This window comes from Sus scrofa, chromosome 18 (assembly GCF_000003025.6).
Source record: "Sus scrofa isolate TJ Tabasco breed Duroc chromosome 18, Sscrofa11.1, whole genome shotgun sequence".
Lineage (NCBI taxonomy): Eukaryota > Metazoa > Chordata > Mammalia > Artiodactyla > Suidae > Sus > Sus scrofa.
Window position 1 is genome coordinate 18,965,145 of NC_010460.4, and position 27,507 is coordinate 18,992,651.

A 27,507-nucleotide genomic window follows, 5' to 3' on the forward strand; every position below is an offset into this window, starting at 1 on the left:
TCCAGGCCTCTGGCGGCCCCGGCCAGTCAAAGCCACAGCCTCTACATGGCTGCTGTGTGTGGCCCGAGGCCTGCACGGGCTGGAATGGCTGGGCTGGCCTGTTTGATTTCAAATGGGTAGAAAGTCTCCTGGAGCAGAGTGACCTTCTTCTTAGTTATGACTGATGCTGGATTTGGAAACACAGCTCTAGAAGGAAGTTGGCAGTTGGCAGTTTTGTGACCAGCATCTACCTTCACTGGCAGCATTGGCCAGATGCGGCCAAGGCCTCACAGCTCAGGGTGTGGGGCTGCTTCCCTGCCCTCTGGAAGCCAGAGGGCTCCTCCCGGGGTCTCTACTCCCTCTCCTCACATCCAGGGACAAAGGAGACAGATGTGGTTCGTGTCCTGGCCCCACCCCATCTTGGCTGAGTGACCAAATTATTGAACCTCTTAAGCCACAGTTTTCTCATCTAGAAAGTGGACATAATAACGGTAAAAGTCACACAGCTGTGGGGAGGAGTGTCCAGCATCCACCTGATAAAAGTAATTTCCCTCCTCCTGGGTTTGTTTTTTTTTTTTTTTTTTTTTGTCTTTTGTCCTTTTAGGGCCACACCCACAGCATATGGAGGTTCCCAGGCTAGGGGTCCAATCAGAGCTGTAGCTGCCAGCCTACACCACAGCCACAGCAACATGGGATCCAAGCTGCGTCTGTGACCTACATCACAGTTCGCGGCAATACCAGATCCTTAACCCACTGAGTGAGGCCAGGGATCGAACCCGCAGCCTCATGGTTCCTAGTCGGATTCATTTCTGCTGGGCCACGATGGGAACTCCTGCTTCCTCCTGAGTTTTTAAATAAATTACCAGAAAAGAAGAAACCGTGGTCATTAGCAAATGGCATTTATTTACTTAACAGACATTTAACAAGTACCTACTATGTGCTAGGCAAGTACTGTTAACACCTTAGCTCTCAGACAATCAGAATTGAGGGTCTGAGCTTGCAGGTAGAAAGCACACACAGAGACACACAGGCTGCGTGGTAAGGAGGCATCTTGCATCTGCATTTTCCTGAGGAAAACAGAAAGTACAGCAAATGCGACAAGAGTCTTTGGAAGGAATTTTGTGCTTTTTGGCTTTGTTCTTTTTTGGCTGCGACTTTGGCAGGGCCAGGAACTGAACCTGCTCCATAGCAGTGACAATAGCAGATCCTTAACCCGCTGTGCCACTAGGGGACTCCCTCATGGTATTCTAACCTCTAGGTGGAGGGCAACCTGAAGCAAGGTATCCAGGTGTCTTCGAGGCAAGGTCAAAGCCGCCGTGTTAAGAGAACAGTTCTATAAATGTGGCTCAGCTAGAACCATCTGGGGCCTAGGGCAGGTGGCCTGGGTAAGCTCCTACCGTGCCCCCAGTAGACTCAAGCAGGGCATTGTGGACTCCTTGGATCTCAACAGCCAAAAATCTAGGGTTCAAGTCTGAGCCCTGCCACTCACTAGCTGTGGGACTCGAACAAGTCACTCAGTCCCCTGGAGCCTCCGTTTCCTCATCGGTGGAACGGGGCTGTCCTGAGACTCCAATGAGATGAAGCGTGTGAAAGCTCTTTGTCAAGAGCCAGGTGGCATTGTAAGGGCTGGGAGTCAGAAAACCCAGGTCTGAGCCCTCAGGTGCCGAGTGCCCTCAGAGCGAAGGTGGAAAATACCCGTGCTTATCAAACCTCAGATCTTCCCACGCCCCCGAGAGCTGAGGGGCAGAATTTTGTAAGCGTTGCTCTACCAGCTCTCAGTCAAGGCTGCTTGCTCCCTTGGCCCGTCCCTGGCCCAGGCGCCCCAGGCTGCCTTCATGGCTCCAGGGTGCTGGTGCCCTCACTGTGGCGCTTCCCTCAGAACATTTCCTCAGAACACAGATCCAAGCTCTCGTCCCCAGCACCCTCAGAACTTACCCATCTAGGCCCACTCGCACCCGCAAAGATGCTTGGCATCATTAGGTATCAAATAAATGCAAAGTGAAACCACAAGATGTAGCCTCACACCCTCTAGAATGCTAAAATTAAAAGGACTGATGGAGTTCCTGTTGGGGCGCAGTGGAAAATGAATCCAGCTAGTAACCCTGAGGTTGCAGGTTCGATCCCTGGTTGCACTCAGTGGGTTAAGGATCTGGTGTTGCTGTGAGCTGTGGTGTAGGTGGCAGACACAGCTTGGATCCCGCATTGCTGTGGCTCTGGCGTAGGTCGACGGCTACATCTCCGATTCGACCTCTAGCCTGGGAACCTCCATATGCTGCATTGCAGCCCTAAAACAAAACAAAACAAAACCTGACTGACTGATTTGTGTTGGCAAAAATGTGGAGCAACTTGAACTCTCACACCTCTCATTAGTCAAGAGAAATGAAAATGGGTGTTAGCACAATGATAACTTTAAGTTGCCACGATGGGAGTACAGTACTGGTACCTCAGAAGCAAGCGAAGGCTACAGCTCAGGGTGTCCCCTGACCCCAGAGCGCTGGTTGTCAGACATTCACCAGTACAACCTCTGATGGAAACATGCCCACAAAGAGCCTGAATGTTTAACATCGTAACATAGGATTCATGATAGCCGCCAATTAGAAATAACTCAGATGTTGACCTGCTGGTAAATGGGTGAATAAACTGTGAATTATCCAAACAATGGAATCTGACTCAGCAGTAAAAAGGGTGAACTATTTTTTTTTAATTTTAAAATTTTAAAAATGTCATGGCCACACCATGGCAGGATATGGAAGTTCTCAGGCCAGGGATTGAATCTGAGCCGAACACTGCAGCCATTCAGGACCCTCTAACCCACTGCACTGGGCCAGGGACCCAGCCCACACCTTTGCAGCAACCCAAGCTGCTGCAGTCAGATTCTTAACCCATTGCACCACAGTGGGAACTCCCAGAAAGGAGTGAACTATGAATACACATGACAAGGTAGATGAATCTCAAAGGCATTATGCTAAATGAAAGCAACTGATTGGAAAGATTACATACCATACAATTGCATTATAAAATTCTAGGAAAGGTAAAACTTCAGTGATACCAAGTAGTGCTAGGGGCTAGAGACGGGGTCAGGGGTGAGGAGGCAGGGGAGGAAGGTTGGAAGGAGCATGTGGGAAATTTTAGGCATGAGAGAAATACTCTGTATCCTGATTGTGGTGATGGTTCCATGGGTGCGTGTACTTGTCAGAGCTCATCTAAATTGTATGCTTAAAAATGATTTAAAATGGAGTTCCTATTATGGCTCAGTGGTAATGAACTCAATGAGTACCCATGAGGATGCAGGTTCAATCCCTGGCCCCACTCAGTGGGTTAATGTTATCGTGAGCTGTGGTGTAGGTCACTCTGGCTGTGACACAGGCAGCTGAAGCTCCGATTCGAAGCCTAGTCTGGGAGCTTCCATATGCTGCAGGTGCAGCCCTAAAAAGAGAAAAAAAAAAAAGGTTTAAAAAATGGATTTTGTTGTATGAAAATCGTACCTCAACAAAATTGTCCAAAAAACCCCAAACCCCCAACGTATCCATTCTATGTCCCATTGCTTTAGGTCCTTCCTTCTGCTGACATACTGGTGGGTTCAGGGCTGCCCGCCCCAGGACCAGTCTTAGGGCAAATGCCTCACCTGCTGACTGTCTGTTGGATAGGCCAGTGGGGAAGCGATGTAGCAGATATACTGCAAGTTTCACCTCCTCCAAGGTAGGCCTGCTGGAGTCGGGGATGGCAGGACTGGGCGGAGGCCACGCTTCCATTCAGTGGCCATTCAGCCCACCTTTTGCCTTCCACCTGAGGAAGCCACTAACCTGCAGAGCTGGCCGGAAACACTTGTCCCCCTACCCCCACCCCCTAAGCCTGGTGGAACTGAGAGAAGTGGGGTCATTAAAGCTTAGAAGAGAGATGCTGGGAGGGGGGTGAGGGCAGGGCGGGACCAGGACCGTGTCATTAGTCACCATGTGTGCTTGGAGGGTTAGCATATGGCAGATAATGACCAGCTGTTCCCTGTTGGTCCAGATGGATTTAGAGAAAAATGGCCTTTGGTGGTAGCATGAAAGAGTTAGGTGGGACATAGTGATGAACTTCCTGAGAGAGCTCTTGAGAAACTGGACACGCGTGTGCTCACTTAGTAGGTGCATGTGTGTGTGAGAGTGGGTGCATGTGTGTGCTGTAAAACCAGAGCTGGGGAGGAGGGCACTGGGTACACATTATCCCTTTCTCTGGAACACTTTCGGAATTGGAAGACACACTCCATTCTGAAACGAGCCTGGGTCCCTCTGGGCTGGGGACGTAGCTATGGACTCAAGCCCTTTCTCTAGGTACCTTGGAGGGCAATTAGCTGGCTGGCCCATCAGTAAGACCCCCAAACCAGAAATCTGTGGAGCCAGATGGGTACTTACTTCCATGGTCCAACCCCCTCCCAGACGGCCCTGTGCACTCTCTTCCCCATTAGCGCAGAAAAGACCATCCATCACCAGCAGGGATGGTGATGTCACAGCTACAAGCCTCCGAGCGAGCGCACAGGAAGACTGCTCTAACCCCTCTGAGGTGCTAAATCATTCATGGGCAGAGAGCCTGGGTGGCAAGAGATTTACTGCCGTGGAAACACTTCAGGGACTTGTAGAAATCAATTCTTTAAAGAGACCCCATCAGCTAGCAAGTGGCCTAAGGCTGAGGCTTGGGCATGTGATGGGGACCCAATGAAATGGACACTAGGGGGGCGGGGTGCAGCTTCCCAGTTTCAAAACAGAGGCTGGAAGGGGGCCCAAGGCTTGGGGCCCAGGGTAGATCTGAAGTGAAGGCAGATTCCCAGCGCTCCCGGGGGGTGTTGTGGGAGGGGGCTCCCAGATCTCCAGCTCTGGCTCGTGTACTCCTCCTGTCTCCCCCTATGGGGCTTCGTGCCCATACCCAGAGGGGCGCTACAGGTCAGTAAGGCAGAAAGAGGAACACTGTTGGGATGCGTTTGCTGAGGCTCTTGGATCTGGAACCACCGCATCCCGCCCAGTCCCTGCTGGAAGGGGAGTTTTAGGCCAATTTTGGTTTCTCTGAAGTGGAAGTTGGAGCATTACCCAGCATTCATCTTCTTGTCTCAAAGAGAATGTGAGCTCCTTGAATGCCAATCTGTTTTATGACCAAGAATTCCAGGACTTGAAGATTCAGCTCCTAAGTCATCGTGGGGTAACGTATGTTAGTTTACGTGATGTTTGGAAGAAGCCTGGGACTCCTGCTGCCCCTTACTATACAAGACACACTGGGAGCTTCATATCTAGCACAGTAGGGCTCTTCTGATCCAAGTCCAGCCCAGCTCATCTGCCTCCATTTCTGTGGTTATAGCACATTGCCTTCATGTGTCTTGAACAAGAAAAATGAAGGGATGAAGGAGAAAAGGATAGAATTTTTAGGCATTCCCATGGTGGCTCAGTGGGTTAAGAATCCAACTAGCGGGAGTTCCTGTTGTGGCTCAGTGGTAACGAATCCAACTAGGAACCATGAGGTTGCCGGTTTGATCCCTGGCCCTGCTCAGTGGGTTAAGGATCCAGCATTGCCATGAGCTGTGGTGTAGGTTGCAGACGCGGCTTGGATCCCGCATTGCTGTGGCTCTGGCGTAGGCCGGTGGCTACAGCTCCGATTGGACCCCTAGCCTGGGAACCTCCATATGCTGCGGGAGTGGCCCTAGAAAAGGCAAAAAGACCAAAAAAAAAAAAAAAAAAATCCAACTAGTAACCATGAGGATGCAGGTTTGATCCCTGGCCTCACTCTTTGGTTAAATGCGTTGGCCGTGAGCGATAGTGTTAAGTCAGCAGCTGCAGCTCTGGTTCGACCCCTAGCCTGGGAACTTCTCCATGCCACAGGTTTGGCCCTAAAAAGACAAAACAAAATAAACAAAAAGGAATAACAAATTTAGATCAGCCTTGGAAAAGCAGACGTAGTTCTAGGGTTTTCTTTACAGATGAGGAAACTGAAGCCTAGAGGAGGAACTGACTTGTCTAAAGCCCACGAGATGGGAAAATGGGAACAGAAAAAGGGCCCCAGAAGTCACACTGAGGAGTTTCCGCCTCCCTTGAGATGACCTTGGTCATTGCTTGCAGAAGGGAGGATATGGAGCAGGTAGCTGTGATGGAGAGAGAGACTGGGTCAGGATCTGGCCCCGTTCAGCTGCTGAGTTCCTCTGCAAGATGGGTCTCACTGTGTTGCAGGGGGATTCCTGTGGGGATTCCTGTGGGACCCTGGTTGTGGCTGCCCTCCGTACCATTGCTCATTTATTCACTCAAACATATGTTTATGGAGCGCCTTCCAAGAGTTGGGTACGGGGATACGGCAGTGAACAAGACAGACGTGGTTGTTGCCTTCTTGGAGCTTGCATTTTATGTTACCTGCTAAAGGCAGGGGCAGGTAATCCCCCCAGTCCAACCCACCTAAGGAGGCTGGGCCCAGCCCTGCTCCAGCTCTATGAGGGTGCTCATAGCAGCTCCACATCCTTGACAGAGTAGGACCCCACAGCTTTCAGGGCAGGGCTCCCAGTCGCTGTATAAACTGCATCCCACCACCCAGACCAGCCCCTCCCTCGGCTGTGCTCAGTCTCAAGAGGGCTGGTCTGAACTGGTGCCCACAGGGCAGGAACCAGTGCTGGACTCTGGTTCTAGGTAGAGCTTTGTGAAAAGCAGACACTAGGAGAATCGAAGAGATTTAGGAATTACTGACCAGCCCACTCTCCACCCCCACCCCCCCACATCATCTCAGGCAGGAGGGGATCTGGGCTGACAGCCTGGGCCCTTGCAGTCAGGGGCCCTGAGATGCTAACCCTCTTTCAGGCATCCCAGCACCTGCTTTGAACCTACTGGTCAGGTTTGTCCCCAGGAAAATCTGTGCGGTTCTGTAGGTCCTTTCAGGCTCCCCCTACCCCGCTAGATTCCCAAGCCCACCTAGGGAACATGGGTGTTTCCAGGGGGAGGGGGAGCTCCTGGGCAGGGAACCCTGGTGGGTCCCTGGTATTTCTTAATCACTTTTCCGGGAGTTCTCGCTGGATCTGTCCAACTCAGCCCAGGGGGAAAAGCCCTAAGCAGGCATCCAGAGAACTGGCTCTGGCCCCAATTCCAGGTCCAGCTGGGTCTCTGGCCCCTCCTGTGAAAACAAACAAAACAAGAGATCAGACAACCTCTATAGTCAGAGGGGATGCGCAGCAAACCAAATGGGCCCCAACACAGACAGCCAGCGAGGGGACACTTGTGAAGATTCAGAGGCTGAGAGGAACCTGAGCGGGAGTGGCTGGCGGGGTGCAGCTCATCCAGGAAAAGTCTGGAGGGAAGCGCACGCACCAGAATAGCACTCACCGCAGGCACAAGGCGTGGGGGTGGGGGGGTGCGCGCTGGAAACCGCTTCCTGCTGGGAGCGAAGCAGGAAGGGACTCGAACGAATGCATCGCCCTCTCCACAGCTGCCTGGGAGCTGGGAAAAGACAGTTCCTTGCACTGCAAAAGCTGCGATTCTCAACCAAGAAAGGTGGACAACTAAGAGGACAACAGCTCTCAAATTTGGGTGGTGACTGCAAATAGAATTTGGAAGGACTAAAAAGAACTGTCCCCTGAACAAACAGTTTGCAGCTTTCAAAGCACTGGCAAAAACATTTGGATATTCGATTCCCCCAAGAATTCTCTGACTTGGGAAGCTCCCAATTTACAGATGCAGAAACTAAGACTCAGAAAGGCCTGGAAAGGTGCCTAACAAATGTATGTGTTAAGTGGTTAAAAATGCAGGTTATTTTAATTTGAGGCAATGAAATCCTTACTCTCACTGAAGCATCCCCAAATAGAAATAAAATCGTTTGCCTGGTTTGGGGGCTAAAGTATTCGGCTAAATTCTGCCTTGGACCGAGGAAGTGAAACATGGCCGGTGGCCAAAACCGTATCTGGGTCACCGACCTTTGGATAATCTGCTGAAGGCTTCTGGACCCCTCCCCCACCAATGGCAGACACAATCTCTGGAGGAACCTACCGGGCTCCGAGGCCCTGAAACCATTGCCGAGCCTTGGATGGGAGTGGGAAGCTAGGTTTCTAGCTCTGGCCAAGCTCTGGTCCACGGGGCTCCTCTCCAGGAGCTGTGCGCTCCTCTTCTTCCTCTTATCCTTCAGAAAGAGGTGCCGCGGGTGTTCTCAGCTCATCCCGCAGAAGAGGAAACCGATGCTGTATGCGATTCCACGCGTTGAGCCCCCACCCAGGGCTCAGTCCCCTATCCCCGCCAGACTCCTCGGCAGACTCCTGTCAAGGGCACCTCCAGGCTGGGTGCTCAAGCTTTGGCTACTGCCGGGGCCAAACCCTGCAGGGTATCAGCTGGTGGGAAGGTAGGAGATGCAATGCTGCACGGCCGTGGCGCTAGCTTCCCTCCCACGGTCTCCCTTGCTCTGGACCTGCATCGGCGAGGAAGCCGAGAACCGAGAAGCGCTCCCCGCCCCTCCCTGCCCTCTGCGCCCCTGCTCGCAGTCTCTCCCGCTCAGCTCTCCCTCTCTAGTTGACTCCTCCAGGCTTCAGCATCCTGAATCAGAGGATTTTTTTTTTAAACCGATTTCTACAGTTTCTTTTTCAACTGAAAATTTAATACAGGCAAGTGGTAAACATGTACCCTTCAGTCAGTCCAGAAAGAAGTAGAGCAGAAGTCCTCGGCCTCCTGGCCCCTCGTTCTACACCTAAGCCACTTCTATTTGTTACGACTTGCGTTTCCAGGCGGAGACTTTCTGCCCGCATAAAATAACTGACACCTAGACACCCCCTCGTTTGTATTTTTACACAAACAGAAGCCCAAGTGTCCTTTGCCTTTTTTACTTAACATCCATGATATTTTCCAGTATAACGACTATTTTTTTTCCTCACTCTTTTTAAAAGCTAGATAGATTCCTATGACAGGATCGACTTTCATTTGTTTATTACTTCTGGGTTCCCCAGCCTTTGAGAACGTACAGAGACCGTGCACTGCTCAAAGAAAACACGCATAAATTCACAAATGCACCATTTTTGGAAAAACGTTGGGGGATTAGTTGGGTTTCGAACATCCCTGCCAGCGTCGACCAAAGCGCATCACACCCGTGGTAATAGAACAAAGCCCCGATGGCTGGACCTGGGCCAAGATCGAAAGACAGCGCTGCGGCTTCCCCAGAGGTCCGGAGCCCCCAACACGTGGCCTGGAGGGAGGCCGGATGGTGGTGGTGAGATCCGAAGGAGGAGCACCTTGAGACCAGGATGCTGATGGAGAGAGTGTCCCGCAGGCCGGGGTGCAGGGTCCGTGACAGTGATAATTCGGGGTCTGTAGTTTGAGGAGATCTGTGGGTTACGAAATAGGCACGTGCCCACATGTGCATTGTCTTTATCCTTCTGAGAGTTGGGAGTCACTCTACCATTTTGCAAACGGGGAAACCGAGGCTCTGAGAAGGGAAGTAAAAGCGCTGAAGAACGCCCAGCTGGTAACTAGAGGCAGGAGGACCCGAAGCCGGGGCTCGGTCTCACTGGTAGTGCTAGTTATGCATCTCATGGGGCCCAGAGCCAGGGTCAGCACCGGTACCCGACGGGTCGGAGCAAGGCGGGTGATAGAGCTGCTTCCGGCTGGAGGTGGGAGTGGGTGGCCTGCCTCCCAGACCCCTCTCCCCAGCTCCGCCTTGTACAGTGGGAAGGGAGCAGGAGACCGAGGGGCGATGCACGAAGATGGTCGCCCAACATCTTCAGCACGATGGGTTCTGCGAGGGAGAGGGCGAGGTTACGGATTAGGGACGCAGAGTGTGGTGCAGGGGCCAGGAAAGAACTAAGATGGCCAGAGGGGCAAGTCGAGACACCAAGAGAAAGAAGGGTAGTGTCCAGGGTCGGAGCGAAGGGCACCGAGTTCTCCAAGTTAGACTGGGCGGGGCAGCCCCTCCTAAAAGGGTCCTTCCTAAGCCTGACTTGAGCATAGAGGACAAGCGGCGCGGACGCACGGCTTAGAGCGGAGTCGGATTTTGGTGGTGGAGAGAAAAGGGTCCCTTCAGGGGAAGGATGCCCCGCGGGCCAAACCTCGGACCTGCTGAGGGAAGGAAGGCAGGATGCAGGCGAGCGTAGGGTGCACGGGACAGGGCAGCAAAGTGAGGACCAGAGGTCGGCCGGAGCCACCTCCTCCGCCCCCGCCCACGCCTGCGCCCCGAGCCGAAGGGGATCCGGGCTATCAGGTACCCGGGGGCCGCCCCCTCGCCGTCGGGGTCCAGCTCCGGTTACCGGCCGGGCCTTCTCCCTAAAATATGTATGAACCCTTTCGGGTGCTGTTTCGCTGCCCCTCCCGGAATGGGGCTGGGGGCGTCGGGCTGCTAGGGGAGTCTCGGGAGGAGAAAGCAACGCTGGCTCCTGAGGCCAGGGCCGTCTCGACTTTCAGCCGCGCATTTAAGAAAAGGTGGAAACTGGATCTGTCTCGGCGGCGCCCCCGCCCCGCCAGCCCCGACGGCCCGACCGCATCGCCCGGTGGTTTGCTTGGCGCTGTGCGGTGTCTGGTTCTCAACAGCAGGTGAATGGGCCCGGGCGGGGCGCGCGGGGCACCGGGGGTAGGGGGGCGGGGCGCGCGCTATAAAGGGGGCGCGGCAGGCCGCGGGGCCCATGGATGCTTGTGTGGCCTGCGCTCGCGTGTTGCGGTCCGGGGCATACGGCGCCCCTACCACCCAGCATCCTACAATCCTCGGGAACCACGTAGGGAAGTTTATGGCGACCTAGGTGGGTGAGGGAATGCGTGCGGGCTGGGGAGGGGTTAATGTGGACCCCAAAGCCCTTTCGCCTTTTGGCCTGTTGCGTCCTGTGCCTTGCTCCTGATCTCCCCAGGCCGAGGCCTGGCGCACAGCGCCCCATCCATGGCCGTGCCGAAAGGGACACCGAGACCCCGCGACTCGCCCGGCCTTCTGGCCTGGGGTGGGGGTGGGGTTCTGCCTGCGCCTGTGGCAGAGACCTCCGGGGAGGGAGCAGGCCCCGCCCAGGAGCTGGACCTTTTGAAGGGTTCGTATCCGCACCGGCGGTCTCGGCCCCTTCCGGCTCGGTAGGACAGGGGGTGGGGGTGGAGACTATGGACCCTACGCCCGTCCCCCACCGCAGCCTACTCCCTTCCTCCGAGATCCGGGCACGGTACTAACGGTCTTCAATCTTAATACAAGAAACCTTTAGATTTGATGAGGGGATAGGCTAAGCGCCTCCCTTTTTAGGGGCTTCGCAACCTCCAGACTTATGGGGGTTGATCGGGAGAACTAGGAGCTAAAAGGGAGGAGGACGGATTAACGTTTTATTTTAATCTGGTTTTGAACTGTGGTTGCCGTCTGGGGCAGCCAGGCGGGGCTGAGACAGGGAAGGGCGCCCAAAGCGGCAGGGAGGGGGAACGCGCTGGGGCTCAGGATGCTGGGGAAGGAGGAAGAGGCCACCCTAACTCTGACAGCCTGGGAGTCTCCTAGCCCCCGGGTGGTATCGGAGCGCAGGGTGGCTGGAAAAGATCTAATCTGCGTCCGCGACCCACCTTTGCCCAACCCCGCCTCCTCCTGGGAGAGTCAGTCCCGCAGTTGGGGGAAGGAAGGGGGAAGGGAACGGGTCTGGGGGCAGCTCCTCTCCCCCTCCCCCTTCTGGGACAGGCCGCCTTTGTTCACCGCGGCGGCAGTGGCCAGACACCTGTGGGGCCGCAGAGCAGCGCGAGCATAAGTGGGTGAGGACGTGGCGGAAGCCCCCAGGACCCACTCCAGCCCTGCACCCCCGGCGGGTCCACTGAGACACCTCAGCCTTGCGCACCTTTCTGCGGGGAAGACTGCGGAGATTCGTCCAGTGGCCCCACAGTGCGTCCCAGCTCCAAGAGCACTTCCCCTCCCCCAGCCCAGGATCGGATTTCCAAGCTCACTACGCTACACACACCTCTGCTAGCTCCGGGCTCAGAGTGCGGTGGGGTGGCAGGGCGTCGGGGCGGACCTCAGCCAGCTGCACCCTGGCCTGAAAGCAGAAGGCAGGGACCCAGGGCGGGCGGCGAGACCCCTTGGGTCCAGACCCGGCCGAGTTGGTCGAGCAGGCGGGGCCTCTCCGCGTCTCCGCAGTCCGGGTCGGGCGTGCCCGGCGCTGAGCACCAACCCGAGCCACATTCAAGGTGAATCATCCCCGGCCCGCCCCCCGCCCCTCCCCCGCCTCACGGCACCTGAGCCAATGGCGCGGCGCAGGGGGCGGGCGGGGCGCAGGGGGCGGTAAGCCCTCCCTGAGTCATTATCCCTGCGCTCGGTCTGGCCTCCGCACCTCGGCGCTGGAGCCGGTGGGCCTCTCTCTGGCCGCGCCGTCCAGGGCACCCTGCGCACCCTTTTCCTCCGGCTCCGGGGTCCCCTAGCCTCTCCTGCCCTACCCCAACTGCTGCTCGGAGGCGGCTCCTCCTCAGGTGGCCGGGCTGGGGCCTCCCCCCGCAGACCTGTCACCCGACACCCAGGAAGCGCGCGGCCCCATCCCGGCTCCTCTTTGTTCCCCCGCCGGGCTTCGCGCTCGGGCGCCGCCTCTTCCCGCGTCGAGCTGTGGAGGTGCGGGGCGCCGCCTTCGGTGCGGCCCGGGCGCGCCTTGGGTTCCGTCCATCGGCCCGCAGCGAACCAGGATTCTTTTTGCGTTCTCTCTCTGCTGTGGACTCGGCGCAGAGCTGGGAGGCGGCGGTGCGCCCAGCCCGGAGCCGGCGCAGGTGAGTGTCCGGGGCGGGGCCAGGCGGAGCCAGCGCCGGGTGAGGAAGAGAAGGTGGAGGCGGGCGCCCCGGGGCGAGCAGTGCTAGAACCAGAGTTGCGGGCGGGTGGCTGGACCGGCGGGGGCTGCTCGGCGCGGCCGGCCCTCGGGGATGACGCTGCAGTGCGGCCTCCTGGCTCTCCCGCGCCTTCCGGCGGAGTCGCCCACGCGGCCCCGTGGTCCCACGTCCCCCGATGGAGCCTGCGGTGCCCCGAGGGCCGTGTCCCGGACTAGGGGCGGCAGCAGGGCTTGAGAGCCGCTGCGTTTCGCGAGGTGCGTATGGGCGCGGGCCCAAGCACTTCTCTAGGGAATCGAACGGGGGTCGCGTCAGCCTTTGCCGCCTTCATAGGCTTGGGTGGAACCGCCAGGCTGGAAGGAGGGCTGTAACAGGGGGCCGGGAGAGAGTTCCTGCTCCCAGACCTCGTTCTTTCAGCCCTTTCTCGGGGCATCACGGCAAGTCGTTACCGTTTCTGTGGCCCCGGGGCCGCCCCGCCCAGTCTCTGGGGGCGAGAAGTTCTTGGACCTCCAGCTCCCTTCTTCATGGCCACCTGTCCTGGGATCCTTTGAGCACGCGGCTGAGACACCGGGCCCCCTTGCGCCTACTTCAATCCCCGTTAGCGCTTGCGAGCACCTGAGGCCCCTGAGCTCTGCTCTGTTGTGGGCGGCTGGATGGCGCATGTTGGACCACCGCCGCTGAGCGCATCTTAGGAATTGGGCTGGGAGGGCGCCGCCCGGGAGTCGGGGATCTCCCCTTTCCACCGATCCCTCCAGGCTGAGCCATTCTCTTAACCTTCCCCCCAGATCTGGCATCCCTCTACTGTGTATAGACGTGCCCGCCAGGGGCTGGGGGTGCTAATGCTGGCTCAGAGCGATTAGGCGCCAGGAGCTGGCGGTGCCCTAATCAACCTGCCCACCCCCGCCGTCACCCCCATCAGTTAGGTGAGGACCGATCGTTCCTGCATTCCGCCCGGATTCACAAAGCTCTTGAGGATTAAAAGCCCGATTTTCCTCCTGGGGGCCAGGTGGCAGATGTCTGCCTTATGCCTCTGGTTCTCCAGCTGGGTCACTGGGCTCTACCGGGTGCGCACCACCCTTTGCCCGCCCGTAGTGAGCCCAGTGGGCAGGGAGTCGGCAAGTCTCTGAGCCATGAAAGACATCCATCCCGACTACCAACCGAGCACACCCAAAGGAACGTGGCCCCGAGCCCAGCTCTCAGCCACGGCCGGCCAGCACAGTCTTGGCGCCGCGAGGTTCTAGGTTCAAATCCTGGCCACCAAGCCACAGACTCTGTTGTTTGTCTCCTTCCGGCTCAAGACCAGCTTCCTGCACTTGAGCCCCTGGCCCTGCTGCTGGGAGGGAAGAGGGAAGGCTCTGGAGACCACCTTACGCAAAGAAGAAGAGATTTCGGGGTACCAATCTCGTTTGTGAGAATTTCGTTTATGTCTTTTTCCCTCTGAGGCGGGTTAAGGGACCCCAGCGGCTCCTGACTTAAGCCCACACAGCTCCTGCCACCTCGTTACTTGTGGGTGCGCTGGCATCCAGGGCAGGGAGGAAAGCAGGTTTGGGGCCCTCTCCTGGGGCCTCATGGGGGAGGCCCAGCAGCAGGTACTGCCCCTGGGCATGTCCAAGGGCCCCAACCTCCAGCCCCTTAGATCTTGGGGACATTTTATGGAGACCCTGTCCGGTCCGTGCCCTGCACGGGAGGTACAGCTGGGATCCAGGATTCCAGAATCATTGTGTAGAAGACAAGAGGAAAACCTCGGGGCTTTGGGATGGCTCAACCCCTCGGGAGCCCCTAACACCAGAAGGGAACTTGGGACCTGCTCTGTGCTCCAGGACACCTGCTCTGAGGGAGGGAAACCCTCCAGGGGAAGTGAGGCATCCTGGCACAGCGGAGGATGGTGGAGCTGAAGCCGCCGGAGTTGGAGGGGATTGTCAGCAGAGGGTGGGTAGGAGACATGAGACCCTCAAGTATTTGGGGCGTTTGTTGGCTCTGGTGTCAGCCCGCCTGGTCTGGTGTCCTTCAGACCTGTGCCAGCTCCAGATGCTCTTTGCCAGGAGCTCACTCACAGGGACCAGCCTACTTGGGGACCTTATCTCCATCTTTCCCCTCCCAGAGGTGGATTTCTGTGCCTTTGGATTTCAAAGTCATGGCTGTGTGTGTCCCCGCCCCCCCTGCACCGCCCCCGCCCCCACGTAGGGCAGAGGAGGTTGCTCTGAGGACTTGGCTTGAACCGTGGGCCTCAGTTTTCCCTCTTGACCTTTCAAATGAGATTTTTCTTGCTCACCACCATTTCTCCCCTTGCCTCTTGTCGGAGGGAGGGGAAGACCCTGCTTTTGTGGGTCCCGGGCTCGAGCCCACCTCTGCTGAAACTGGAGACGTACTGTCGGGGCCCGCTCGACCCCAGCTGGGGTGGCAGTCGTGGCGCCACCCAGCCACTGCGGCACCAGGTCCTGCCGCATTCGCGTTAGCAGGGGTGAGGCCGGCGACGGGGAGGGGCCTCCTCGCCCAGCTCTGGGCTCAGAAATGGAGGCTGGAAGGGGATGTGGCTTTGCAAGCTCTTCTCTGCACTCTGTCCCAAAGCCTGGTGCGGAGACGAGGAAGCAGAGACCGAGGGTCTCCACCGAGGTGCCACAATTAGTCAGAAGAGCACCCAAGATCCTGGTGACTCGATAATAATTCCCTTCATTTCCAGGGCTGGGGGAGCCGAATCCCTGACTACAGGCCTCTCCCCTCAGACCTCTGCTGGCACCTCGGTTGCCTGGTGCCAGGCCAGGGCACAGTGTTGCCCCCTCCCAAAGAATAGAAAGAAAAAGGAATTTGGGGTTCTATTTATGTGCCTCGGGTAAGGTTTCTCTTTGCCTAGACTGGAGGCCTTGGGGAAGAGCATTTTCTCAGGGGTTCCCCCCACCCCGGAATTGCCTGGCTACCTATTAACATGCAGATTTGCGGGTGGGCCTGCTAATCTGCATTTCAATAGCCCCTCGGGTGAGTCTGTACCCTGAGCCCTTTGGAAAACTACCTCCTCCAGACCCTCTGTCTTTGCTAAGGTGGCTCTACAACCTCCCTGCCCCCCAGGCTGGGAGATACCCTATCTCGTTGCCTTTTTCTTTAGCAGAGATCAGAGTGAGAGTGGGGGGAACTGAGGCAGAATGCCCGGGAGTGTCTTCCGAAGACCTTCACCCTCCCCCGACGATGGGCTGGCTTCTGGAAGGCCAGGGCCCAGCGGTGGGATGTGTCAAGGCAGGATGAGGTGTCCCTGGGGTTGGGGAGAGTGGAGCACAGAGCAGAGCCATGGGCCCTCCTGAGTACAGGTGACCAGGGCAGAGCTAGGTGAGGATCGGGGTGCGAGCAGCCCCGAGGACACTGGGAGAAGCAGCGCGGAGGGTTTTTCACGGTTTCTGGACCAGAGAAGACACTGACCCTTCCAGGGGGCTTTTCTAGCCCCCTGGGCTCCCGGCTGGCCTGGAATAGGCTGGGATTGCTGTTGTGCAGAGTCCCCAGCCCTCTGCCCTGGGTACCAGCTCCCCTGGGACCAGCCCTCTCTCCCAACCTCCCACTCCCTCCCCAGGGCGCCTGGCACCAGAGGCAGGAGCTGCCGCCACAGTGACACTGACTTCTCTCGAGGCAACTGCTCTGGCAACCACTGATGCAACCTTTCCCGGCCCCTCCCTTGTGTCCGCTTTCCGCCCTGCTTCCCTCCAGCCAGCCAGAAGCCGCTCCCCTTGCTGGAGGGCAGCGGTGCCTCCAGCTCCTTCTGTGCTGCCTCCTGGGCCCTGGGTCCTCCGGCCCACCTGCCCTCTGGGCCGGTCTTCTCCTGCCTTGGTCCTGGCCACAGGCCAGCAGCAGAGATGCCCAGGCTGGGCAGGTCATGGGCTGGTCTGGTCTGGGATGGGAGTCTGGGGAGCAAGCAGGTTTGGTCTGTCTTCTGGGGTTGTTTCTGCCGCAGGGCAGGCCAGGGGATGGAGGCTGGTGGGGACCAAGGCCTCTTAGAACAAGACTGCTGGTGTCTGTGCTCAGAGGCCAGGAGAGGTGCCCTTGGATGTCCTGCTGCTGGTCACTGTCCCTTTGGGGCCTGGCCCGATGGGCAGAGAAAAGGCTCTGGCCAGCTGCTTGCTCCTCTGAGCTGGATTTACTCCATCCCCAGCTTGAGCAAGCTCGACCTGGGGGAGCAGGGAGGGATGTCGGTGGGCCTTCAGGTTGAGACAGGAAAACACCCTGACAGGGTCATCTCCGCCCTCTTCAAAGCCAGGAGTTCGGCCCTAGCCCCTCACTGTCGCTGTTCCCTCCAAGTTCATCTTGGACAGAGACCAGACCCGTATAGCTTGTGAAGGGTGTGGGCTGAGGGGGGCCACTAAGCCGTGGGTGGGAGGCTGGGCCTGGGGAGCGGGAGTCTCTCCGCAGGGTCAGCAGGCCGGAGAGCGCGACTCCTGTTCTGTGTATGGCACTGGTAGAATTCACTGTGAACAGTCTCGGTCAGTGAATTACCGAAGGGCCATAAACAGAGCAGAGACAGATCCGCGAGTGTCTCAGGAGCACCTCGGCCCCCGCGCTGCGCCCCCATCACAGCGGGCCTGGACTTCGGAAACGGCTGCTTCCAGGGACGCTTAAGACCCCCCCCCACCCCCGCCCCTCCAGCCTGTCCCCAGAGGGTGCACACCACGACCACCTGCTGGGCCGATTTTGGCACTAGCACATTTTTGCTTGTGTCTCTCCGCTCTGAGCAATTATGTGCAGTGCCAATATGGGAAAGCAGGATGCTGCAGCCCTGTTCCCCGCCCACGCGTCTTGTGTCCAGGCTCCAGCGTCTCCTCACTGTCTTCCTGGCCCATCTGGCTCAGCTGCTCAGAGGGCCGCGGCCCGTGGGCAGCCAGATCGCCTTACACTGCCTGGGGCCACAGCAGAGCTGGAAGCCCAGCAATCTGAGCTGGGCCAGCAGATGGGGCGGCCCGCGGCAGCAGTGGAGGGGGGGCGGTGTCACCATCTGTAGGGCCAGCCTGGGTGGTGCCATGGGTCAGAAAGGCCCAGCTTGGCTCCCAGCACACCCTTGGGGTGAGACCTCGGCTGGCAGCACAGAGCCGGGCCTTCTGCTGCAGGAACTGAGGGAGGCAGCTCCTGGCACTGGGGTGTCCTTGAGGTCAGGCTGGGTGTTTGCTGGGGCCTGTCACAGCCCCCCTGGGAGGGCAGAGCCTCCCGTGGAGTGCTCGTCTGGGTAGCACGAAGAGCAGGACACTCGGTGCGCTTGGAGTTGGGGTATGGTTCAGGCTCTGCCCCTGGAAGGTTCTGGGACAGAGGCCAGGGGTCCCCTTCACACGCCACACAGGAATGCGGCTCCTGGCTCCCTGGATTTGGGCTACGATTATTGAAGCTTTGCTCTCCGTTGGTGTATCAGGCGACATTATCTAGGTCTTCTATCTGTTGGTCACCACCGCAGCCCTGTGGCGGGTGGAGTTTTTAAAATCCTGTTACAGACTCTGAGAAGGAACGGCCTGGCTGCAGAGGCCAGTCAGTGAGTGGCAGAGCTGGGCCCCAGTGTCTCTTCAGCCGCCAGCCACAACTAATGTGGGGTCAGCCTCACTGATGGGTTTTGTGCTGTAAGCCGACCTCCGTCCCCAGGCCTTGGAGGCACCTCAGCTCCGAACCGATAAGTCTGGGCTCCCAAGGCTGCCCCCAACAGCAGAGATTCAGGCTGAGAGAGGCCCGAACCCTGCCAGGAAGACACGGGCCAGCCAGCCTGTCCCTGTGTGGAGCCCTGGTGACAGCAGTCCGCAAGAGGCCCGCTCGCCGACTTGGGGACTTGGATACGGACCCGCTGGAAATCGTCAGGCCTGAAGTCACTGGCCCTGTCCCCATGGAGCTGCTTCTCCCTGGGGGGCGAGCCTCAGGCAGGGCTAGAGACTTCGCCTGCATCAGTGAGAGCCATTTTTGGTTTCTGATCTGGGAGTGGGGTGAGGGTGGGGGTGCATGGTCTAAGCTGATCCATCGGGCTGCTTGCTCTCAGCCCCTCCAGCCCAGGGCTCTAGGGGACACCTTGGATGGGCCATTTCTCTGCTGGCTCTCCGACAGCCAGGAGCCCCCTTCTAGTCTCTCCTGGGTGAGGCGATGGTGTCCCTACGCCTAAGCTCTTCCAGGTCCTGCAGAAAAAGGAGCTGTTTGCTTGTTTCAGGATAGGAGGGGAAGGGGGCTTCTGCCCTGGTCAGCTGCCCTGCAGCAGGATCTGCCCTCTCGGCTCTGCCTGCACAGGGCGGCCTGGCTGGCCTCCTGCTCGCCTGTCTGTTCCAGGCCTAAAATGACCTGCCTCAGGGCTCCAGGTCTGAGGGGCAGAGAAGAAGGGAGTGACCCCTGGCCAGCAGGGGGTTTGTTTGGAAAGCCACACGGTGTGAGAGAGCATCCCTGGAACTTCTACAGGTTGGCCTCTGCAGCCCGAGGACAGGACGGAGCAGCTGCCCTTCAGAGCCTGGGTGGCCTGCAGCTGGGCTCCGCTTCTTCCTGTACCTTTGCTTCTGCTCCTCACACCTGCCCAGGTGGGCGCCTTTGCTGAGCCCCACACGCCAGGTGCTGCTTGGGGTGTAGAGGGGCAGGTCTGTGCCTCTAGCCAGCCTCTGTCTATGGCCCGCAGCCTCTGGGGGCCCAGCTCCTGGCTTGAGAGATGAGTTCACCCACAGTAGTGACGACCCCAGGATGGGACCCTGGCTGCTGGCTCTTCTCAATTTCCTGGCGTTGGAGTGGGAGTGGGGGGAGAAAGGCCTGCCTTCGCCTCCCCGCCCTCCCGCCTTTGTTCCTTACCACCCAGTGCAAGGGGACCTGAGTCCTTTGCGTGTTTCCCAGGGAAATGGGCAAAAGGTTTTAACCCATTCGACAGGCGCCTCGCAGTTTTGGGGGTGTTTGCCAGGGAAATGGGCAAAAGGTTTTAACCCATTCGACAGGCGCCTCGCAGTTTTGGGGGTGTTTGATCCATCCAAGGCCCTGTGCCCCACAGGCTGACTTCAGTCTCTCCCGCTGCAGCTGAAAAGCATGTTCTTGTCAGAGTGGGAAGATCGCTGGTTTCGGTGTCTTTCAAGAGCAGCCACTCCCAGTGCGTGTCTCCCAGCGCAGGGCCCCTCATCTGGGGGGCTGGGGGCTGGGGGCTCGGGGCCGCTGGAGATGGCAGCTCCCTGGAGGGGCTGCATGAAGTAGGTTTTCCAGCCTCCCCTCCCCCACACTCCATTTGCTTATTCAATCCTGGCCATTATCCCAGCCCCGGCCCTGCCTCTGCGAAATGCGATCCGACTCCATTGATTGCCGGTGGGGGCTGTGGTGCTGCCTCTGAGGCCGGGCTGGTGCGCCAAGGCCCCCCTCCCAACAGTGCCCGCTGGTCCAGGCTGGTGCGCCAAGGCCCCCCTCCCAACAGTGCCCGCTGGTCCAGGCTGCCGTGCGGGGCGCGGCCCCAGTGGGTGGGGAGAAGGGGCTTGGGGAGCTTCCTGGCCAAGTTGCTGCCCTCCCCTTGCCCCAATGCGCTGGGAACAAGAGCCAGTTTGTGCTGGTGTCCCCAGAGGCCCACCCTACAAGCCTGGCCCCCACTCCGTTCTGTAAGCTTCACCACCAAGCCGAGGAGCCTCCCCCTGCTCCTGGCCCAGGCCCTGCTGGGAGCCACCCGCGGCCTCCCCACCCCTTTGAGGGATCTGCTCTGGGCGAGTCAGAGCCTGAGGATGGCCTGGGTCTGTCTGCATCTCTGTTCTTCTCCATCCCTCTTCCTGGCACTCTCGCTCTGCCCCAACGAGCAAGGAGCCCTGGGCCGTGGCCACTGTCTCCCAGCCCCACTGGGGGCCAGGGCCCTGTCCTCCTTGCTCCTTGCTCGTTGGCCGCTGTCTCCACAGCCCTGTGCCATGGGATCAGCCTCCCAGGCAGCTGCTTCTCCAGCCTGGGCTTCTGGTTTGGAAATGGGCTCACTGCTGATTTGCTCTTACTGCCCAGGGGGGAAGGAGGAGCAAACAGATCCTCCCAGGCCTTGGGAAGCTGAGCCGCCATGCCGATTGAAGACTTGAGGTGACCCCCACCTTAGGAAAGGACCTGACCACATCTGGGGGATGTGGGACCCAGAGGTGCGGTGTCCTTTGGGTAAGTTACCTGGAGGTCTGGGGAGAGGTGCCGCTTTGGGGAACCAGATTGCAGCCAACCCTCCAAGGGTGTTCGGAGTGGGGGGGTGGGGTGCTGGTGTGGGTGTACATGGTGGGTCCTTGGTCAGAGGATGCTGTGTGGACAGGATAAGCTGGTTCCGGCTTGGCCCACACCTGCCATTGACTGGCCAAGATGAGTGACGTCGGTGGGCCCAGAGGCTCCCTGTGCCCAGTGTGTGTGTGGGGGTCTAGCCTGGGTGTTCACCCACCGTCCTCAGGGAAGAAAGCCCGCGGGCGGAGCGGTTTGCCTCTTCGGGGCTTGATAGGGAAGGAAGGGTATTACTTACAGACAGACGCTTGCCTTCCTCCCTGTGGGGGGAGGTGGCTGGTGAGTCTTAGGCTCTGGGCACTTACAGGAGAGGTCTTCCTGGATCAAAGGGGACAGTGACATGATGGCTCTGCACTGCCACTTTAGCTGTCTCTCTTCTAGAGCCAGGGCAGAGGGCTGCCTGGTTTAGAAGGTGCCCTAGTCCCTGAGCCCCCTGCTGGTGGCCTGGAGTGGAGATGGAGTGGCCCTGTCTGTAGGGTCCCCCCAAGAGTGGGTGGGCCCGGCCTTCAGTCCTGGGCTGGACCTGATAGCTGCCCCTCCCTCCCCTGAGTGGCCCCTCCATCCGGCACGGGGACTGCGCAGGAACCGCGGGGAGGGAGGGACCGAGGAGGGGCTGGGCTCGGGCTCCAGGGCAGCCAACAGGAAGGACGCGGAAGTGACCTTGTCTTAGCCACGGGGAGACTGCCTCCCATCCGGCCCTTCCCGGACCATGCTAACTGTCGCTGCCTCTTCTCTCAGCACAGGCCTCGGCCTCCCCAGCTCCCGGGGTCCCAGCTCTGCCGCCACTTGCCTCGCACCGTTTTTGGCAATGGTAGAACTCACACTGGTGAGATAATGGGATCCGGTGGTTCTAGACTTGCCAACTATGGTGCGAGGGCTCAGCAAGCAACTCCGCAGCCAGCCGCCGAGGGAGGGTCCGTGCTGTCCCAGGACCTGCTGCCCTGCTGGGAGGGAGGAGGGGCCCCGGGCAGTGGCAGAGGGTGGGTGCAGCTGGAAGTGACACTCAGTGTTTCCCTGCATCCCCCTGGGGTCACAGGTCTCCGCGTCGGCTTGAAAACTGTCCTCCGGCTCCGGCCGTTGGTGCTACTAAGGCTTGAGGTCCAGCCCTGGGTGCGGGAAGGCCCTTTTCAGGGTGGGCTCTGGGGCTCCTTCCCTTCCACACTGAGCGCAGGTCTCTCCTTCGGGCTCTTGGCTGGGAGGATGAGGCAGAGAGGGCTGGCCATCCATCCACAGGCATCCAGTCATCTTCCTGAGGCGGTGAGGGACAGATGGGACAAAGGCCCCAGAGATGTGCCTTTTAAGCCACTTTGCATGAATGCAGGACTGGCTCCCTTGGGAAGTTGGTGGCCCGTGGGCTGGACCCTTTCTTCCAGCTACAGTTCTCTGCTGTGCAGATGGGCTGCTGATGCCTCAGGGCACCGTGACAAAGTCTGCACCCACCTTTCCAGAGCCCAAGGTTGCAGAGGGTTCTCCCTGAGACAGAGCACAGGGTCAAGGATAAGGGGGAGAGTAGGGGGCAGGCCTGTTGGAGAATTTTCTTTTTCTTCTTTTGTTTTTTAGGGCTGCACCTGTGGCATATGGAGGTTCCCAGGCTAGGGGTCGAATCGGAGCTGTAGCCACCGTCCTACGCCACAGCCACAGCAACACAAGATCCCAGCTGCATCTGCGACCTACATCACAGCTCACGGCAACGCCTGATCCTTAACCCACTGAAAAAGGCCAGGGATCGAATCCTCATCCTCACGGTCAGTCTGTAACCTGCTTAGCCACAATGGGAACTCCAGTTGAGGAACTTTCTGTGCCTACGGAAGGCTTGGGGGCAACAGGACTAGAGCTGTGTGTGTGCACGCGCGCCTGTCCTGACCCGGAGTGAACAGTACAAATATAAATGCAAAGCCCTTTTCCCTGCTCCTCTGCCCTCAGAAGGTGGTCAGTGCTTCCAGACACTGGGGCTGATGGTGGGCAGGGCTGGGCAGCCGACTCCAGGCTTGGCTACGTCCTGGCAGCCGCAGCCTTTCAGGAGAGATGGGCCGAGTGAGCAAGTGGGGTGGGGGTGGGAGTGGGGGAGTAGGCTGGTGAAGGAGTGTCCCCTAGAAGAGGGCACCTGTAACAAAGAGTGCCTGCCCCCCACAGGCTGTAGTAGTTGTTTTAAACCCTGATGCATATGGCCAGGCCTGAGGAGGTGGGGCGTTGTTCCTCGTGCCAAATATTTATTAAGCACTCGCTACATACTGCACTGTGTAGTCAGAACCGGCAGCGTGAAGAGTGCAAGGGGCACCTGCTGGGACATGGGAGGAGCCCTGGAGGATGAGTGACATAAGACTTGGATGAGAAAGAAGAGGAGGACAGGAACCTGTTGGAAAAAGTGCAGATTTCCTTGGGGCCACGCTAGGCTGGAAGGCAGGCCATTGCAGGCTATTCGTCCTTGAAGCTGAGGACAGTGGAAGCCCTGGTAGGTGGAAAGTGGATGTGATCGGGTGTGTGATGTGGCAAGACCACTCGTGGAGGAAGAAAGCCTGGTGAGGGTGTTGGGCTAGTGTTGTCTTTTTTTTTTTTTAAAGGGTCACGCCTGCAACACGTGAAGTTCCCAGGATAGGGGTTGAACTGGAGCTGCAGCTGCAGCTGCAGAATCTGAGCCTTGTCTGTAACCTATACCATAACTCACAGCAGCGCTGGATCCTTAACCTACTGAGGCCAGGAATTGAACCCTCATCCTCATGGATACTAGTCAGGTTTGTAACCTGCTGAGCCACAGTGGGAACTCCCCTGAGTGTTGCTTTGAGCGGGAGACGGTGGTCTGGATGGATGGAGGCTGTGGGGCTGGCTGGCTGGCCCAGGAAAGTAACTGGAAATACTCCTTGGGAAGGTGAGTGAGGGAACGCGGGTCTCCTGCCTTAAAGGGCTCTGTTCTCAGCCTATGAGCAGTGAGAAGAGGCTCTGCAGGCACCATCAGAGGGCAGCCCGTGGTCCTCAAGGCGTGGGCCCCATGTGGTGCTTCCAGTAAGCACTGGAGTAACGGGTGTGATGAGAAGAAATTACAGTTGAAGCCTGGGAGGTGAGCAGAGCAGGAGGTCAGAGGTTGCCCCCCTCCAGTGCGCTAGGCCTCTTCCCTGTTCCAGGAAGGCCATTTTTTTCTTCTTTTTAGGGCTGCACCTGCAGCATATGGACGTTCCCAGGCTAAGGGTCAAATCAGAGCTGCAGCTGCTGGCCTACGCCACAGCCACGGCAACGCCAGATTCAAGCTGCATCTGTGACCTACGCCGCAGCTTTCGGCAGCACCAGATCTGTAACCCACTGAGCCGGGCCAGGGAATTGAACCCGCAACCTCAAGGGAAGTCCTAGGATGGCCATTTAGGGGCTTGGAGGTGCAGACAGGAATGAGATTATTCTGTGGCCCAGAAGGGGAGTTGAGGAAATTGGGGGTGGGGGTGGGGAGTTTTGGACAGGTTTAGTCATGGTGACAGCTACGGATCTTTGAGCAACTGATGTGTATTTTTGTGATTTCAATTAATCCTCACACCCAGGGCCAGCAGGGATCAGGATGGATGACGAAGCACCTTGACCTTGGTGAGGAGCAGGAAAGCGGAGCCCAGGCCATCTGCCTCCCTAGGCTGCGAGCACTGGTTTGCATACCAGGAAGGAGCTGGTCTGGGGCTGGGGCCCCTTTACCCGCTGCAGGGGCCCTGCCCTCCCCTGGGGGCTCTGATTGCTGGGCTGGTGGAACCAGACCCAGGGCTGATGGGAGGGCCTGGGCACCTTCACCACTGCCGCCTCCCTGCCTGCGCAGAACCACCTCAGGGCTAATCTGACCATCCCCCCCCCTGCCCCCCTGCCCCCCCCCGCCCCCCAGATAAACCCAAGCGCCTTACCTGGTTTACGAGGCCCCGTGTGACCTGGCCTGCCACACAGGCTGCCCCCTTGCCACTGCTACTGGCTTCCCTCCATGCTCTGCTAGGAGCAAGTTCACCTGGGGGGCTTGCCCCTCACCTTTGTACCCTTGAATCTGCAGTGGGGCAGCAACTCAAATGGCCTGGGGTACAACTCTCCCAGTCCGGGCTGCCTCACTGAAAGCACCTGCCAGAAGGCCGGCTTCCCCATCAGCTGAAAGCTGTTTAGGGGCCCAGCTGGGTCTTATACTTTCTTGCCCAGGTCGGCAAGGTATGTAATAGGGAGGTCCTGGAATCAGGCAGGGTGTTGAGTTCCAGCTTCCACACTCCGCATGACCTTGGGCAGCTCCAGGATCCTGGTCCCCGCGAGAGTCCCAGTTCCCCAGGACTGGAAGGGACTCATGGTACAGGAAGCCCACTGGCCCCCTTAGGTCAAAGGGAGGTGCTCCCTTGAGCTGACCAGTCTTTCTGTTGGCTGCTAATAGCAAAGGGCTAGGCTCGCTGCGGGAGGTGTGGCGGCCAGTGTGGACCGTGCCTGTCCTGGCACATGCAGTTCAACTGGGGCAGCAAGACAGGTACAGTAACAGCGGTGTGGATGGAGGGCAGGTCCAGGCGGTGGAGACAGTAGAGGCACTAGGCCCAGAGGAAAGGCTGGTCCTGTGAGATTTGAGGAAAGGTAGCACCTAAATTGGGCCTTAGAGGAGAGGCTCACATGGTGAAAGTCGGTGCCAGAGGACTCCGCGAGGACAAAGCTGTTGCTGTGTTTTAAATGTAAGTGCTGCTGTGATGAACAAACTGCAAATTAATTGAAGGGTTTTTGCATTCATGGTGAATGTGCCTTTTCTCAAACACCAAGTCCTGGAAAGCCAGTTGCTACAGTGGTAGGGCTGGTGGGCTGTGGGGTTTAATTGGGGGATCAGTCCCCTAGAAGGGTTCTCAAAGCTCTGCCAGAAATGTTGGCCGAAGCCTGACTCAAGCTTCCAGGAAAGGTGGTCTCCCCTGCCTGGGCTCCAGTGGGGTTTCTCATGGTGAGAGGCTGGCAGGAAAAGGAGGCAGCTGCCTTTGGGGGAGTGGGGTGCAAGCGGCAATGTGGGCTCCCTCTTCTCAGCCTGGGCCCCCTGCCGGGCTCCATCAACAGAGAGGCTTCTGGAGGGTCTTAGGTGTATGCTTCCCTGCTCTGACCTGGGGGTCTCTGCCTTCTGCCTCAGCTCTCCTGGGAAGGAAGCACGGGGGCAGGGTGGGGGCTGCAAGCCTTAGGACCAGGAGAGCAGGGTTATCAGGGGAGGTAAGATGCAGGCACAGGTGCCCCTTGTGTGGAAATAGAAACTTTATTGCCACTGACAAACCCACAAGTCCGAGGTGTCTTCCCTATATGGTTTTGTTTGATTTTTTTGGCTGCCCCCTCGGCAGGCAGAAGTTCCGGGCCAGAGAATGAACCCTCACCATAGCAGTGACAAGGCCAGATCCTTAAGCTGCTGAGCCATGAGCAGGATTCCATGAGATGTCTTCTCTTTATGAAACCAAAGGCATCTTGCCCTGGCGGGTTTGCACGTAAAATGGTTTTATCTACTGCAGTCGCTGCCTTTACCATGTCCTGTGGATCTAGTTCTTTAATGAGGTCTTGAGTGAATTCCACAACCTTGTAGACAGACATGGGCCATCATTAAGTCCGGATCGTTTGAAGCTTCAGTCTCAACACCTGAGTTCAGCTTAACCTTCCATGCTGAGAGGGAAGGCAGAGCCGCAGTGTTTGGGTGGGAGTGTGGAACAGATCCTTCAGGATTGGAGGGTGGGGAAGGGAAGGCAGAAATCCTGTTGCCTATAAGCACTGTCCCTAAGACCCAGGGCCTCTAACAGCTCCTCGCCAGTTCCCTGCAGGTCTTATGCAGACTGGGGGGTGGGGTGGGGGCAGCTGGGGTGCTGGCTGGAGGCACAGGGCTGGTTTGGCATCCTAGGTTTCTATGATTGGCAGTTCTCTAGAGAACACAGAGGTTTGAATGCCCTCAGCTGCGTTTCCTGACCGCCAATTCCAGAGAACGAGCCCCGTCTACAGCCTCCTCCTGCAGTCATTTCAGATGGCTCACCAGGCTTGTCTCGCCCTTTCCTTAGTGATCTGCGAATAAATACCTACAGGCCATGATAGTTTAGCCCCTCCCAGAACACTTTCAAAATTGAAGTGTTTTAAGTAATCAAGGCTTTATTTTTTTCTTGGCTTTTGTCTTTTTAGGGCCATCCTGCAGCATATGGAGGTTCCCAGGCCAGAGGTCCAATTGGAGCTACAGCCGCCAGCCTATGCCACAGCAACACAGGATCCAAGCCAAGTCTGCGACCTACACCACAGCTCATGGCAATGCCGGATTCTTAATCCACTAAGCGAGCCCAGGGATCGAAGCCCAAACCTCATGATTACTGGTGGGAATCGTTTCCACTGTGCCACGATGGGAATGCCATTATGTAATCAAGGCTTTAAATGCCCATTGCTTTGGCTATAAGAATGGAAGATGTTAAATGTAGTTATCTTAAACTTTAAAAAAAGTAGTGCTGGAGTTCCCGTTGTGGCTCAGTGGCTAATGAGTCCGATTAGGAACCATGAGGTTGTGGGTTCGATCCCTGGCCTTGCTCAGTGGGTTAAGGATCCAGTGTTGCTGTGAGCTGTGGTGTAGGTTGCAGACTTGGCTTGGATCCCACGTTGCTGAGGCTCTGGTGTAGGCTGGCAGCTACAGCTC

At 57.9% G+C, this 27,507-nt stretch overlaps 3 non-coding genes across 3 annotated transcripts; all 3 read left to right on the forward strand.

Annotated features, from left to right (window-relative positions):
• On the forward strand, window positions 17,125-17,194 carry MIR183 (microRNA 183). Its single transcript, NR_038495.1, has one exon. It is a non-coding gene; the product is annotated as a microRNA 183 (primary transcript).
• On the forward strand, window positions 17,362-17,446 carry MIR96 (microRNA 96). The gene has a single exon (NR_128562.1). It is a non-coding gene; the product is annotated as a microRNA 96 (primary transcript).
• Window positions 21,686-21,769, forward strand: MIR182 (microRNA 182). Its single transcript, NR_128422.1, has one exon. It is a non-coding gene; the product is annotated as a microRNA 182 (primary transcript).